The 17,294-nt window shown below is 44.9% G+C and overlaps 1 protein-coding gene across 1 annotated transcript in view; it reads left to right on the top strand.

The window, feature by feature from the left end:
- The first annotated feature begins 7,045 nt into the window (after positions 1 to 7,045).
- LOC138681692 (KN motif and ankyrin repeat domains 1-like) overlaps positions 7,046 to 17,294 on the top strand; it is a 48,473-nt gene continuing 38,224 nt past the window's right edge. The window contains exon 1 of the mRNA XM_069769453.1: positions 7,046 to 7,164. The gene's annotated coding sequence lies outside the window, so the exon portion shown is untranslated. The remainder of the gene's footprint in view (positions 7,165 to 17,294) is intronic.

Below are 17,294 nucleotides of genomic sequence, written 5' to 3'. Positions count from 1 at the left end.
AAACAGAAACATATGGTAATTAAGTAAAAAAAACACACACAGTACGTTTTCAGTGGTTCATAATATATTACAAAAACATATCTTTAAAATAACAAAAATCACAACTGAGAAACAGCATAATCTTGCCAGGGAGTAGAACCCTGAGGAGAAACAAAATAATTGGTCAATACATCCCTAACTTTGATACCAGAAAGGGGACGGCGCGGAGGTGGGCCATGTGGTGTTGGACTAATGACACTACGCAACATGTGTTCATTATTACCATCTGAGAAGCAATCATGTATGCGGGTATAGTTGTGCAAAATTACTGATGCTTTGATTACTTCATTGACTGTAGCCTCACTGAGCTGCATGGCAGTCTGTAGGACACGCCATTTGGCCACCAGAATACCAAAGGCGCACTCCACCAGTCTGCGCGCCCTAGAAAGGCGCAAATTAAATATCCTCCGACGGTGGTCCAGGTTGCGCCGGGGATAAGGCCTAAGGTGAGTCGGAAGGCCTCATCTCCAACCAAAAAAAAAGGCAGTGCTTCTGCAGTGGAGCCTGGGAGTTGTTGTGGTGGTGGGAGGTCTAACTGGTTTTCACGTAGCCGCCGACCCATTATAGACGAATTGAAGACCCTAGAGTCTCCAGTTCATCCATAGGCCCCAATGTCTACAATTATAAACCTGTAGTTACTGTCAACTACAGCTAACAGAACTACAGAGAAAAACTGCTTATAGTTGTAGAATTGGGAGCCAGAGTTCGGCGGCTTACGTACCCTAATATGTTTCCCATCCACCGCTCCAATGCAGTTTGGGAAGTCACAATTGACCTTGAACCCACGGGCTATTTTGAGCCAATCAGCCTGTTTGGGCTCAGGCATCACAAGGTCCTTAAGTCTATCCCATATTTGGCGACAGGTTAACCGCACAATGCCAGAAATGGTGGAGCGACCAATCAAAAATTCAAGGTGGAGACCCGCAAAGGACAATCCAGTGGACAGAAATCTGTAAGTGAAACAAACACAATAAATTAGGTTTGTTTCAAGAGTGCACACAAAACATCAATAAGCCCAATCATATTTGCATTTGTGGGCTACTAAATTAACACTGAAATGGGAAAAATGGCCTTAAGGGGCTGAAATATAACAGTTTACATCTGCTACGTTGTCACATCTGCTTTGGCCTTAATGTACACATATTATGGGTAAAAATTTAAAAAAGAAGAAACATTTAGAAAAAAGATCATCAACATACAGTATGTGAGGATGGAGAATACATACCGTAACGTGAGGAGAAGACGCTCCTCAGCAGAGATGGCTTTGCGCAGCCTTGTGTCCTGAAATGTTATTCCTGGGCGTAATATCTCCAACAATCTGTCAAAGGTTTGTATAGACATGCGACAGTACAGATAAAACTTGTCTGGATGTTCCCGCAGAGCTGTATATAGCTGATGAAAATGGCCTTTAGTGTGGCGTTTAGTCAGAAGAGGATGCACCCACATTCTTCTGCTCCTCCTTCGCGGATCCACAATCACAGGGTATGGGTGCCCAAACCGACGAGACAATAGCCAGTTAAACAAAACATGCTGCGTTGGGGTGAACTGCAGGTGGTCAGACATGGTCCAAATGTTACAACAACACTCCAACAGTTGCAAAACCACAAAATGACCATATGGGAGTGAGACACCTGTTGTAGAGGCCTTAAATAGGGTTGATGAGGGTAATTTAAATCAATTTCATCCGCCAAAACCGTTATATGTCCATTTTGTCAGGTTGCGTGAAAAATTACGCATTACGGTAGGCATACGGACTAGATACGCAACATTACATGCGCAAAATACGCGACCACACCTTGCCTACGGAGTTCTTACGGACCACCGTATTTCTAATTTTGGAGCGTATTACGGCCGTAAAATACGGACCGTATTTTTCAACGCTGAGTGTGAGGCCGGCCTTAGACGTGATGATCCGTACATGGTCAAATTGGCCCAGGTCACATGGATGGATCATTATGTCCGATGTCAGGGGTTAAAATAATAGCAACCCGTGCATCAGATATGATCTGAGCCTCAGCACCTTACCAAATTTACATCAGCAATAGCAGCAGGGTAGGAAACTATAATAAAACATAACCTTTAATAATGTTCAATAATTAACCCCTATCTGACCTCGGACGGGATAGTACGTCCGAGGTCAGATCCCCTGCTTTGATGCAGGGCTCCACGGTGAGCCCGCATCAAAGCCGGGACATGTCAGCTGTTTTGAACAGCTGACATGTGCCCGTAATAGGCGCGGGCAGAATCGCGATCTGCCCGCACCTGTTAACTAGTTAAATGCCGCTGTCAAACGCAGACAGCGGCATTTAACTACCGCTTCCGGCCAGGATGCGTCTCCATTGTAACCATAGAGGTCCTTGAGACCTCTATGGTTACTGATCGCCGGTGGCTGTGAGCGCCACCCTGTGGTCGGCGCTCACAGCACACCTCCATTTCTGCTACATAGCAGCGATCAGCAGATCGCTGCTATGTAGCAGAGGCGATCGAGTTGTGCCTGCTTCTAGCCTCCCATGGAGGCTATTGAAGCATGGCAAAAGTAAAAAAAAAAAAAGTTGAAAAAAAATGTTAAAAAAATAAAAAAAATATAAAAGTTTAAATCACCCCCCTTTCGCCCCAATCAAAATAAATCAATAAAAAAAATATAAAATCTACGCATATTTGGTATCGCCGCGCTCAGAATCGCCCGATCTATCAACTAAAAAAAAGCATTAACCTGATTGCTAAACAGCGTAGCGGGAAAAAAATTCAAAACGCCAGAATTACGTTTTTTTGGTCGCCGTGACACTGCATTAAAATGCAATAACGGGCGATCAAAAGAACGTATGTGCTCCGAAATGCTATCATTAAAAACGTCATCTCAGCACGCAAAAAATAAGCCCTCAACCGACCCCAGATCACGAAAAATGGAGACGCTACGGGTATCGGAATATGGCGCAATTTTTTATTTTTTTTTTTAGCAAAGTTTGGAATTTTTTTTCACCACTTAGATAAAAAATAACCTAGTCATGTTAGGTGTCTGTGAACTCGTACTGAGCTGGAGAATCATAATGGCAGGTCAGTTTTAGCATTTAGTGAACCTAGCAAAAAAGCCAAACAAAAAACAAGTGTGGGATTGCACATTTTTTGCAATTTCACAGCACTTGGAATTTTTTTCCCGTTTTCTAGTACACGACATGCTAAAACCAATGATGTTCTTTAAAAGTACAACTCGTCCCGCAAAAAATAAGCCCTCACATGGCCAAATTCACGGAAAAATAAAAAAGTTATGGCTCTGGGAAGGAGGGGAGTGAAAAACGAACACGGAAAAACGAAAAATCCCAAGGTCATGAAGGGGTTAAAAGGCCTAAGGACATAATGCATAGACAAATAAACAAACAGTTTAAAGTGCAGGTGCTCCAAACAAACAGTGCCCAAGATAGAAAACTGGTATGATCTCACCAAAATCGTACTTCCTTTATCCCAGTTAAATAGCTTCCCATAGGGTTAAAGTATCAACTTCTCCCAAAAAGTCAGATGATAAGGGGAAAGGAACAAAACAATACAAGCAAGGGGAGTATATTTTATCATTAACTCTCATTGTTGTGCCCCTGCATAGCTGCCGCCCTAACAAGGGCAGTATGCTAGTGTAAACCTAATTAATGCCCCTAGGGTTATATTGCCACCCTAATGCATTTCTCCCTCCGTATGGGAGTTCATCATGGGGTATTTTTCAAAGCCAAATGTTTTTAGAGGACCCTTGCAGTGACAAGTGTAACCTCAGTAACACGGCACGTCTTGCCGGCACCCTTGTTAGGCGGAGAATAAGGAGATCTCCGATGTCAGAAAGGGGTTATCAAATATTTTGTAGACATAATTTGTGGCACTTTAATATGTAAATATTACAGGTTGTTCTCCTGCATTTGTGACCATGCAACTCTCCTGTTCGTAATATTACTGTTGATGGGGAACATGTAACCAGAACAGCCAATCAGCCTCTAACTGAAAAACACTTCAAACGGAAGGTTTGTTTCAGTTTAAGGAGGTTGATGGAATGGATTAGCCATGAGCAGGGCCATATTTGCCACTAGGCACTTGAGGACACGTGCCTAGGGCGGGACGATGCCGGGGGGCGGCACCTGAGCCTCCCTCCCTCCTTGAAGACGTCATACTCACCCTGCTCCCTCAATGCCTGCTCTCAGCATCAGCAGCTCGTCCTGAGTGAGCGGTGATGTGGTACCGCTCATTAAGGTCATGAATATGCACATATTCATGACCTTAATGAGCGGTACCACATAACCGCTCACTCAGGAAGAAGATGTTGCATCGGGAGTCGGGACAGAGCCAGAGGGATGTTCGGCGCGGCCGCACGGTGTGGGAAAGGTAAATATGAGGGAAAGGGGGACAAGAGATGGGGGATGAAGGAGGACAGTAAGCCGAGCCATGCAAGATGGGAGAAGGAGCGTTGAGAGATGAGCCATGCATACAGGAGGGGGGGGAATATGAGCTATGCATACAGAAGGGGGGGAGAATATGAACCATGCATACAGGGGGGGGGGATATGAGCCATGCATACAGGAGGGGGGAATATGAGCCATGCGTACAGGAGGGGGGGAGGATATGAGCCATGCATACAGGAGGGGGGGGAGGATATGAGCCATGCATACAGGAGGGGGGGGAGGATATGAGCCATGCATACAGGAGGGGGAGGGAAATATGAGCCGTGCATACAGGAGGGGGAGGGGAATATGAGCCATGCATACAGGAGAGGGGGATATGAGCCATGCATACAGGAGGGGGGGAATATGAGCCATGCATACAGGAGGGGGGGGGGAATATGAGCCATGCATGCAGGAGGGGGAGGGGAATATGAGCCATGCATACAGGAGGGGGGGGAAATATGAGCCGTGCATACAGGAGGGGGAGGGGAATATGAGCCATGCATACAGGAGAGGGGGATATGAGCCATGCATACAGGAGGGGGAATATGAGCCATGCATACAGGTGGGGGGGAATATGAGCCATGCATACAGGGGGGAATATGAGCCATGCATACAGGAGGGGGGGGAATATGAGCCATGCATATAGGAGGGGGGGATATGTGCCATACATACAGGAGAGGGAGGGGAATATGAGCCATGCATACAGGAGGGGGGGAATATGAGCCATGCATACAGGAGGGGGAATATGAGCCATGCATATGGGATGGGAGGGAGATGAGCCATGCACACAGGAGGGGGGATATGAGCCATGCATACAGGATTGGGGGAGATGAGCCATGCATGCAAGATGGGAGGGGGGCATTATACAGTATTGAGCATCATGTGGGGTCATTATACAGTATTGAGCATCATGTGTGGCCATTATACAGTGTGTAGCATCATGTGTGGCCATTATACAGCATGGAGCATCATGTGTGGCCATTATACAGTATGGAGCATCATGTGTGGCCATTATACAGTATGTAGCATCATGTGTGGCCATTATAGAGCATGGAGCATCATGTGTGGCCATTATACAGTATGGAGCATCATGTGTGGCCATTGTACAGTATTGAGCATCATGTGGGGGCATTATACAGTATTGAACATCATGTGTGGCCATTATTCAGTATGGAGCATCATGTGTGGCCATTATACAGCATGGAGCATCATGTGTGGCCATTATACAGTATGGAGCATCATGTGAGGCCATTATACAGTATTGAGCATCATGTGTGGCCATTATACAGTATGGAGCATCATGGATGGCCATTATACAGTATTGAGCATCATGTGGGATCATTATACAGTATGGAGAACTATGTGTGGCCATTATACAGTATGGAGCATCATGTGTGGCTGTTATACAGTATTGAGCATCATGTGTGGCCATTATACAGTATGGAGCATCATGTGTGGCCATTATACAGTATGAAGCACTGTGTGGCCATATCTTTTTTTTGTTATAATTATTGTATATGAAACAGTGTGATCAGCAGTGCTAAATGGGTGTGGTTGGGACGTGGATATGGGTGTGACTAGTTGTGAAATGGGTGTGGTCAGAGGTGTGGCCTAAAAATTGCCGCAGCTCACAACGAGGGCCACAAACTTTATGCCTCTTTCCCTTCTTCAAAAGTTGGGAGGTATGGTACCGCATTTGCCAGATCACAGCAAGTGCCGCAAAATCCCATAGGGAATGAATGAAGCCAAACACAGTGTTGCCGTAAGTGATCCGTTACGCGGCAGATGCAGAAAAAGTGCTGGATCTGCTGCAAAAGGCGACTTTCACATCAGTGATTCTTGCCAAAGTCACTGACGATAGTGTCATACTCACCAAAGAGGGAGGCAGCGCTAAAAGTGCCTAGGGCAGCAGAACCTCTAAATACTGCCCTGGCCATGAGCAGTCCTTTTGTGGACAAGAGAACTGTGCAGTCTGTGAATAAAGCAACACTAACAGGTGGATGAGAACCTGCAATACTTATATTAAGGCCGGGGTCACACTTGCATGTGTAATGTGAGAAACTCGCGCGAGTCTCTCACATCAATACCCGGCACTGCCGCTGGCACTCGGGTACTGGAGCGTTCAGTTGCATGTATTTCTACATTTTCTGGAGTTTTACATTTTTATTGACAGTAAGAATAGTGTCATTTTCAAGGCTCTTTTTGACCTACAAATTATCAACCACCCCCCACAAAGCCTACTGAAATCAAATGGGTTCTTCAGCATTTTTACTAGATGTAAACAGAAGATCACTGTAAATGTGGCATGTACTGAGTTTTATGATCAATGTCTTATTTCAAAGTAGATATATTCTAGAAATACAGAATTATCTGTGAGTAACATACGAGTAAGAAAGCATCTATAGATATAAAGATCATCTGAATATTCAATAATTCGGATCCTACAGACTGGAGGAAGTATACTCGGAGCTAGTGTTGGTGTCAGGAAGCTGGCTGCATATTCCTGACATTCTGGAATGATATTCAAGCAGCACAACAATTAAAAGTTTTCCAAAGGAAATGCCGCTTCCCAGAACAAGCCTATCCTCAGGAAATCACATTTCTTGTGACAACAGATGTTTTTGCCTGTCTCACTTCTGCTTTGCACGTTGTTTTTGACTGTTCTCAGAGAATTAAATGCTACCTTAGGATACACTCCTGTGAAAAGGTAGGTGAATTTACATATCTTTTATGTGTTTGTATCTCTGAACACAGCACCATGAGGTCAAGGAGATATTTACCACAGGGCTTTGATTGGCTTTATTGCCACATTTGGTTCATTAGAAATAATGATGTAGGTTTATTTGCCCATCTGAGTATTTTAACTCTATTCTAGTAGTAGGTTTATTCGCCCATCTGAGTATTTTAACTCTATTGTAGTGTTGCTAAGAATTTGCTGTTTTATTTTGGGGTCATAAAAGTTATAAATACATGATAAAAACCTGTAAAATATCTGTAACATACTCACCAGAGGATTATATGTGACATGACCAGTGAATGCTGTATGAAGATTGTGTTTGCTTCACTAGTAAATTTAATTTCATATTTCCAGCAAAGAAACTTTTTTTCCTGTTGGTACTATTAAAAAGATCGAATGGATCCATCAAGGATCAACTTTGAGTCAAATGTCCTAATATTTCCAGGTCCCCATGAATTTGAACAGTTTGTAAGTCAGTTTACATGGATTGGACCTCCAAAAATGACAAGCACTATTTCACACACCGCATAACAGTGACAGAGTGGGTTCATGACATTAGGCGCGGTCAGGCAGGCTCTCCAAACTGCCCTGCAGAAATTATATCAAAGCACAGCCAATCAGGACCCTAACATTTTTTTGTGCAATTTCTTCTGAGTATTCTGATACCCTATATTTGTTCGAAAATTACTCTTGAATCACAGTGCAAAGCTCAGAAAGGAAGAAACACCATATCGGAGTGCAGAATTTGCTGGAATCAGAGGCGTAGCTAGGGGTTCAGCCCGGGGGGGCGAGACATCTGAGTGGGCCCCTAACCTCTGATTACAACTATGGTGATGCACCCTAATAGTGGACGTAGATGATCCTGCTGCAACTAAAAAATAAAACATCTCCACAAGACCAATACTGATATTACCACCATATTGTGACCATATAGGGGTAGATACCTACAAAGCATACAAGTGATTACAGCACAGTTATAGATGGTGACTTACCACTGACGTTCTTTCTGATGGAATCGTTCACTTTTCCCGCCTTTTCCATCTGGTCCAGACCGACATGGCGACTTCTCCACCCAGGACTCGTCTGCAGAAATTACAACAAAGACACATTTCACTTCTCATATTCCAGCCATCACTATCTATTCCCAACCTGCACAAACTCCTCATCCTGCTGATACCCCAAATACTGAGCCCCTGCTGCCGTATGTGTCCCTATTACTTCCCCTGATACCCCAATACTGAGCCGCTGCTGCCGTATGTGTCCATATTACTGCACCTGATACCACAATACTGAGCCGCTGCTGCCGTATGTGTCCCTATTACTGCACCTGATACCCCAATACTGAGCCGCTGCTGCCGTATGTGTCCCTATTACTGCACCTGATACCCCAATACTGAGCCGCTGCTGCCGTATGTGTCCCTATTACTGCACCTGATACCCCAATACTGAGCCGCTGCTGCCATATGTGTCCCTATTACTGCTCCTGCTGTGTGGTACAAATGCAATGCTCCTCATACTGCATCACATAGTGCCCTTACATAGTACAATGTCTCCTTTGTGCTCTCACAGTAGCCCCAAACTCTTTACAGGCCCCCACAGTAGTCCCCACACTGTATATAGGCCCCTACACTGTATGATGGCCCGACAGCAACCTTCAAACTGTATAGTGACCCCTCCATTAGCTTCCACACTGTATAAAGATCCCTGCATTAGTGTCCACACTGCGTAATGACCCCTGCATTAGTGTCCATACTGTATAATGACCCCTCCATTAGCTTCCACACTGTATAATGACCCCTGCATTAGTGTCCACACTGCGTTATGACCCCTGCATTAGTGTCCATACTGTATAATGACCCCTCCATTAGCTTCCACACTGTATAATGACCCCTGCATTAGTGTCCACACTGTGTAATGACCCCTGCATTAGTGTCCACACTGTGTAATGACCCCTGCATTAGTGTCCATGCTGTATGACCCCTGCATTAGTGTCCACACTGTATAATGGAACCCGCTGTAGCTCCCACTCCTTGGATTCTGGTCACTGTCTGTCCCTCTCTGGGGGCTGATACTTGCACAGCCCTGAAATATATGACAAAAACATAAATAGAAGAAGCAGCCAGTGGGTGCGTATAGAGGCCATCGTATGGGTATAGCTCCCTGAATGCGTCCAGGTAACCCTAAAGGAATACTCTTGTCTGGACAAGACCCCAAAGAGGGAAATGGAAATGAGGGAATCAGAAAAAAGAGGGGGAGGTAGAATATTACCAATCTAAAGAAAAAAGTACACCCCCTGGCTCTTCTGTTCCTTTTTCCTCTTCTTCCCCTGGGGGATCTTGTGGTCTAGACTGAGTATATGTAAATGGACCCGCACCCATATGTGATTTTCTATATGCACCTACTTGCTGTTTCTATTTTCTTCTGTCTGGCTATTTTTCATCTTAATATATACTTACCTTGTAATGTCTTCACATTCTGTTCCGTCCAGATGTGTCCAGATCCCAGAATTCCAAGAGGCGGAAGTTCACCGACCTCCATTTTGGGACACTCAAGTGATGGCTGTCTCAATTTGTAAACTGTTTACTGTACCAGCCTCTTGCGTTTTACTACCAGCTGAACACCGTCCACCACACACACTGTATACGCCGTACGCACCACACACCCACTGTATATGCCGTACGCACCACACATCCACACACACTGTATACGCCGTACGCACCACACACACTGTATACGCCGTACGCACCACACACACTGTATACGCCGTACGCACCACACACACTGTAAACGCCGTAGGCAGTACACACACTTTATACTCATCCTCTTGCGCGGTACCACCAGCGGAACACCGTTGCAAACATGCCACTGCCGGGATCAGCCGAATGACTCACTGACCGCCGCCATCTTTGTACAAGAGGAGCGCATAGCACATGGAGTAGACAGGTCAAAGAAGAGAGCACAAACGGAGGAAAGAGAGAGTGGATAGGTGGGTGAGCACATGGGGGGGGGAGAGATTCTCAACGCTACAAAGCCAGCCCCCATCGTGACATTACCTCCCTCCCAATGCGATAGCATCCGGCCTCCATATAGTAAATATATATTCATCCTCAACTTTTTTTACCACCTTGGATTTACTGATATGAAATCATGCAGACACTGGTCTGATAGGATCCTGACCCAGGCTACAGGATAGAACATATATATGGGTCGGGGTCTTATCAGACCAGTGTTATATATATATATATATATATATATATATACTAGATGGTGGCCCGATTCTAACGCATCGGGTATTCTAGAATATGCATGTCCACGTAGTATATTGCCTAACCATGTAGTATATTGTACAGCCCACGTAGTATATTGCCCAGTCACGTAGTATATTGCCCAGTCACGTAGTATATTGCCCAGCCACGTAGTATATTGCCCAGCCACATAGTATATTTCCCAGCGACAGAATATATTGCCCAGTCAGATAGTATATTGCCCAGCCACATAGTATATTGCCCAGCACAGAGCCACGTAGTATAGAGACTTAAAAAACAAGTAAACATATACTCACCTTCCGAAGGCCCGTTGAAGTCCTGCTTTACTCACCCTCCTCCGCCTTTCCCACTCCTCTGGACGCTCCCTGGACCGCGCCATTGCAAGCGCACGCTTCCGCTCCCAGGGCTGGTGTGAGCAGGACCTATGATGACGTCACGGTCACATGACCGCGACGTCACGGCAGGTCCTTGTCGCACACCAGCCCTGTGAGCGGAAGCTGCCGCTTGCAATGGAGCGGTCCCGGGAGCGTCCAGAGGAGCGAGAAAGGCGGCGGAGGGTGAGTATAGCAGGTTTTTTTTTTTATTATTTTTAACATTACCTATTTTTAGTATTGATGCTGCATAGGCAGCATCAATAGTAACTAGTTGGGGACACACAGGGTTAATAGCAGCGGTAATGGAGTGCGTTACACCGCGGGCCTTTACCGCTGCCATTAACCCTGTGTGAGCGGTGAGTGGAGGGGATTATGGAGCGGGCGCCGGGCAGTGAGTGGAGGGGAGTAGGGGAGGGACTAATCGGACTGTGGCCGTCGCTGATTGGTCGCGGCAGCCATGACAGGCAGCTGCCGAGACCAATCAGCGAACGAATAACCGTGACAGAAGGACAGACAGACAGAAGTGACCCTTAGACAATTATGCATATAGATATATATATATACTGACAAGACTGGTCAGTAATGTGCATTGAAAGTCGTGACCCTGGCTGCAGGACCCCACAGAAGGATATTTGACTCTTTCCCAAATATGGTATATATAGGAAAGAGACATACCGTATATCCTCATCTGTGGGGTCCTGCAGCCAGGGTCACGTCTATGAGTGCACATTACTGACCAGCCGCCATAAATCTCAGTGCCTTAGAAACTGCAGATACAGCACAGGAATCCTGCTGGGTGTTATCAGGAGAGCAGCAGAGTAGTAGTAGTGTGAGCTGTACTTACACCACTGTGTCCTGCTCCTCTCTCACTCCTTCCTGTCTCAGACAGACATGGCATGCATTGCCAAGTACTCAGCGTGCACGGTGGGCGTCTTCATACTGAAGGCAGGCAGCTCTCAGGTACAGTGCTGGTACTCAGCGTGTAACAGCATGGGGGGATATGTTCCTCTCTCTTCAGCCACTGCCCGCGGTAGTGCAAGAGATCATGTCTCCCTCTTCTCTACCGCGGGCTGTGCACGCTGATATAATTAAGTGTAGCATAGCTCCAGGTGGGCCCGGGGCGACCGCACCCTCTGCCCCCCTGGTAGCTACGCTACTGGCTGGAATAGTGTGCCATGTCACATTGTCAGAGCACGTGTGGTGCTAGAACGACCTAATGTGCTCCCATATGTGACTCCATATACGACCTACTTTTACAGACTACACCCCAATGAATTAGGGGTGCAGTAATGAATTTGATACCACATGTTCCTCACAGAATTTTATATCAAGGAACGGGGAAGAAAGAATAATTACAGTTTTACCACTGAAATGTTTTAGGCTATATGCACATGTTGCGGATTAGGCTTAGGAATTTCTAGTGTGGATTCTTCCTCTCCTGGCAGAAAATGCACCTGCGGATTTGTCACGTTTTTTGTGCGGTTCCGCAGCATTTTTTGTGCGTTTTTGCTGCGGTTTTCTTGCGGATTTGCTGCGTTTTTTACTCCTGCGGTTTTCTATAATGGAATGGGTACAAAAACGCTGCAGATTCACAAAAAAGAAGTGACATGCTACTTCTTCTAATCCGCAGGGTTTCCGCAGCGGATTTTCCGCAAAGTGTGCACAGCATTTTTTTTTCTCATTGATTTACATTGTACTGTAAATCAATTGCGGATCTGCAGCGTTTCTGCACTGCAAAAAACGCTGCGGATCCGCAGAGAATCCGCAACGTGTACACATAGCCTTAATCCCAAGTTTTTATTTTTTCTAATGGCTAATAAGAAAAATTGGACCTCAGTTTGTCTCTCCATAGTGTGCCAATTCCCTCCATGTAATCGGGAAGTACTTTTCAGGCACAGTGCAGAGCTCAGAAGGGAAGGAGCACCATATGATAGTGATGATTTTTCTGTTATGGTTTGCAGGTGCCATGACCCACTGGGAGAGCCCCTGAGGTGCAAGGACAGCAGAACCCCCCATAAGTGACTTCATTTTACAAACTACACCTCTCAGTGAATTTATCTAGGGGTGGAATGATCATATTGACACCATGAGTGTGTCACAGAATTTTATAGCAATGGGCATCTGATTATAATGATCTCTTTCTCTGAAATACTTTTTCCCTTACAGATGCTGCCACTTCTATCATCTAAAGCTGATGACAGTTTTTTAACAAAAGTCTTCTGTCAATTTATTTGGGGCTTAAATTGGGGCTCTAGAATTAGTAATTTTTAAGCTGCAACAAACTACCGTAAATCCTTAGGTGGCCTTAATCTCCCTAATATACGTCTATATACGGTGCCTTGCGAAAGTATTCGCCCCCGGGAACTTTTCAACCTTTTCCTACATATCATGCTTCAAACATAAAGATACCAAATGTAATTTTTTGGTGAAGAATCAACAACAAGTGGAACACAATTGTGAAATTGAACTAAACTTATTGGTTATTTTAAATTTTTGTGGAAATTCAAGAACTGAAAAGTGGGGCGTGCAATATTATTCGGCCCTTTTACTTTCAGTGCTTCAAACTCATTCCAGAAGTTCATTGTGGATCTCTGAATGATCCAATGTTGTCCTAAATGCCTAATAATGATAAATATAATCCACCTATGTGTAATCAAGTCTCCATATAAATGCACCTACTCTGTGATAGTCTCAGGGTTCTGTTTGAAGCACTGAGAGCATCATGAAGGCCAAGGAACACAACAGGCAGGTCTGTGATACTGTTTTGGAGAAATTTAAAGCCGGGCGTGGATAAAAAATTATTTCCAAAACTTTAAACATCCCAAGGAGCACTGTGCAAGCAATCATATTGAAATGGAAGTGTGGCATCCCAGGGTCCTGGTCGTCACAGTGGCATTGCTCTCCTCCCGGGGAGAGTGATGCTACGTTCAGAGGCAAGAAAGGATAACTGTAACCAGGTACCAAAAACATGCAACACATTCACACTCCAGGCCACCAGGGGGAGCTTTTGATCCTATTTACTAGGTGACTCCATATATATATAACTGGTAGTCTGTAGGGAAAGTTAGAGAGTTCCAGACATCCGTCTGAGGAGGACAGAGGGTGTACGGAGCTGTGCATGCCCCCAGAGCTGCAGCTCCCAGAAAGAGACATTTTGAAAGCAGAATTGATTGCAGCGAGCGTGCAGGAGAGGAAGCATAGGAGAGGGTACCAGAAGGGGACCAGCCCCGAGCAGGCTGCCTCCTTCTGAGGTGCAGAAACACCGGTAGCCAGAACATGGAGGTTGTGAGGACCTCCACGCCTTACATCAGAGACCGGCAGGACAGCTAATTGCATGTTACCTGTCCGCACCCACACCCAGGAGGCACAGTGACACCCCACAGAGTTGGGTCATCTAAGAGACCCTATAAACAGGCTCAAGTCACCAGTCATACGGGTTTTGTCCTATCCGGGGGACAGAGAGAGAGGGATAACATCTGTGAGGACCTTATGTGAAGCTTAGCAGTAAGGGACTACACCACTAAAGCGCAAAGGAAGGCTTCTATTTTCCACCTGGATAAGGGGACTCTGGACTTCCCTCCAAACCATCCGGACTCTACCTGCCCTGTGCTCTGATGCCCTGGACTGTGGCTGCTGAAACCAACAGTAAACAAGGTAAAGAGACTGCAATCCTGTGTCCTCATTCTTCTCTGCACCTCTCACCATACCACCATCTACACACCGGGAGCCTGGGGATATACTTCATCTGTGGGAAGGTATACCATCTAGCTGCCATAACATCATTCCAGCGGACCCCTTAAAGCAGCGTCGGTCACCCTGGCGTCACAAACATAAACTTTATCCCTTTAAAGGGACACTGTCACCTGAATTTGGAGGGAACAATCTTCAGCCATGGAGGCGGGGTCTTCAGGTGTTTGATTCACCCTTTCCTTACCCGCTGGCTGCATGCTGGCTGCAATATTGGATTGAAGTTCATTCTCCATAGCACCCGCCTGCGCATGGCAATCTTGCCTTGTGCAGGCATGTACTACGGAGGACAGAGAATGAACTTCAATCCAATATTGCAGCCAGCATGCAGCCGGCGGGTAAGGAAAGGGGGAATCAAACACCCGAAAACCCCGCCTCCATGGCTGAAGATTGTTCCCTCCAAATTCAGGTGACAGTGTCCCTTTAAAGACCTTTCCCTTTTACATGGGCACCCAGGGCCACGGACCGGGTCACAGCCACTGTGACATCCCCCTGTGAACCACAGGACCCGGTACCGAGTACCCCTAGCCTGTGGGGCGTCTCAGAAAGAGTATCATACCACTGCAAATCTACCAAGACCCGGACGTCCCTCTAAACTTTCATCTTAAACAAGGAGAAGACTGATCAGAAATGTAGCCAAGAGGCCCATGATCACTCTGGATGAACTGCAGAGGTCTACAGCTGAGGTGGGACAGTCTGTCTATAGGACAACAATCAGTCGTACACCTCACAAATCTGGCCTTTATGGAAGAGTGGCAAGAGGAAAGCCATTTCTCAAAGATATCCATAAAAAGTGTAATTTAAAGTTTGCAACAAGCCACTTGGAAGACACACCAAACATGTGGAAGAAGGTGCTCTGGTCAGATGAAGCAAAAATCGAACTTTTTGGCAACAATGCCAAACGATATGTTTGGTGTAAATGCAACGCAGCTCATCATTCTGAACACACCATCCCCACTGTCAAACATGGTGGTGGCAGCATCATGGTTTGGGCCTGCTTTTCTTCAGCAAGGACAGGGAAGGTGGTTAAAATTGATGGGAAGATTAATGGAGCCAAATACAAGACTATTCTTGAAGAAAACCTGTTGGAGTCTGCAAAAGACCAGAGACTGGGACAGAGATTTGTCTTCCAATAAGACAATGATCCCAAACATAAAGCAAAATCTACAATGGAATGGCTCACAAATAAACGTATCCAGGTGCTAGAATGGTCAAGTCAAAGTCCAGACCTCAATCCAATCGAGAATCTGTGGGAAGAGCTGAAAACTGCTGTTCACAAACAATCTCCATGAAACCTCACTGAGCTCGAGCTGTTTGCCAACAAGAATGGGCAAGAATTTCAGTCTCTCGATGTACAAAACTGAGAGAGACATACCCCAAGCGACTTGCAGCTGTAATCACAGCAAAAGGTGGCACAACAAAGTATTAAGTTAAAGGGGACTGAAAATATTGCACGCCCCACTTTTCAGTTTTTGAATTTCCATAAAAGTTTAAAATAACAAATAAATTTTGTTCAACTCCACAATTCTGTTCCACTTGTTGTTGATTCTTCACTAAAAATTTACACTTGGGATCTTTATGTTTGAAGCATGATATATGGGAAAAGGTTGAAAAGTTCCAGGAGGCCGAATACTTTTGAAAGGCACTATATATATATATATATATATATATATATATATATATATATATATATATATATATATGTATGTATATATATATATATATATATATATATATGTAGAGAGAGAGAGAGAAAAAATTAGAACAGCATCATATTACCATAATTGTAGTGCAAAGCTCTCCAAACCAATATTCCAATGGCTTCAATCATAGAAGAAAAAAAGGAAAACAGCACACGAAAAATAGAAAAAGTGGGCTTTTAATGCCTGTACGGTGTGGCTACGTTTCGGATATACAATCCTCAAGATCCTCTTATTTTCCCCCTCACTCCTCTCATTCCCCCCTAACACTTGTCATTTCGTCCTCACATCTGTCATTTTCCGATCACTCCACTATTTTCCCTCACTCCTCTCATTTTGCACGCACACCTTTTCATTTTCACCTCTCATTTTCACCTCACACCTCTCATTTTCCCCTCAGTATATACATGTTTGTCATCTCCCTTATATATAGTATACACCTGTATGTCATCTCCTGTATATAGTATATACCTATATGTCATCTCCTCCTGTATATAGTATATACCTGTATGTCATCTCCCCTGTATATAGTATATACCTGCTGTATGTCATCTCCTCCTGTATATACCTATTTATCATCTCCTCTTTTATATAGTATATACCTGTATGTTATTTCCTCCTGTATATAGTACAATGCCTACAAGTAGTATTCAACCCCCTGCAGATTTGGCAGGTTTAATAAGATGCAAATAAGTTAGAGCCTTCAAACTTCAAACAAGAGCAGGATTTATTAACAGATGCATAAATCTTACAAACCAAAACGTTTTGTTGCTCAGTTAAATTTTTATAAATTTTAAACATAAAAGTGTGGGTCAATTATTATTCAACCCCTAGATTTAATATTTTGTGGAATAACCTTTGTTTGCAATTACAGCTAATAATCGTCTTTTATAAGACCTGATCAGGCCGGCACAGGTCTCTGGAGCTATCTTGGCCCACTCCTCCATGCAGATCTTCTCCAAGTTATCTAGGTTCTTTGGGTGTCTCATGTGGACTTTAATCTTGAGCTCCTT

The sequence above is a fragment of the Ranitomeya imitator genome, chromosome 5 (genome assembly GCF_032444005.1).
Source record: "Ranitomeya imitator isolate aRanImi1 chromosome 5, aRanImi1.pri, whole genome shotgun sequence".
Taxonomy (NCBI): Eukaryota; Metazoa; Chordata; class Amphibia; order Anura; family Dendrobatidae; genus Ranitomeya; species Ranitomeya imitator.
The sequence above is the reverse complement of the archived record's forward strand: the minus strand, read 5'-3'. Positions and strand labels throughout refer to the sequence as shown.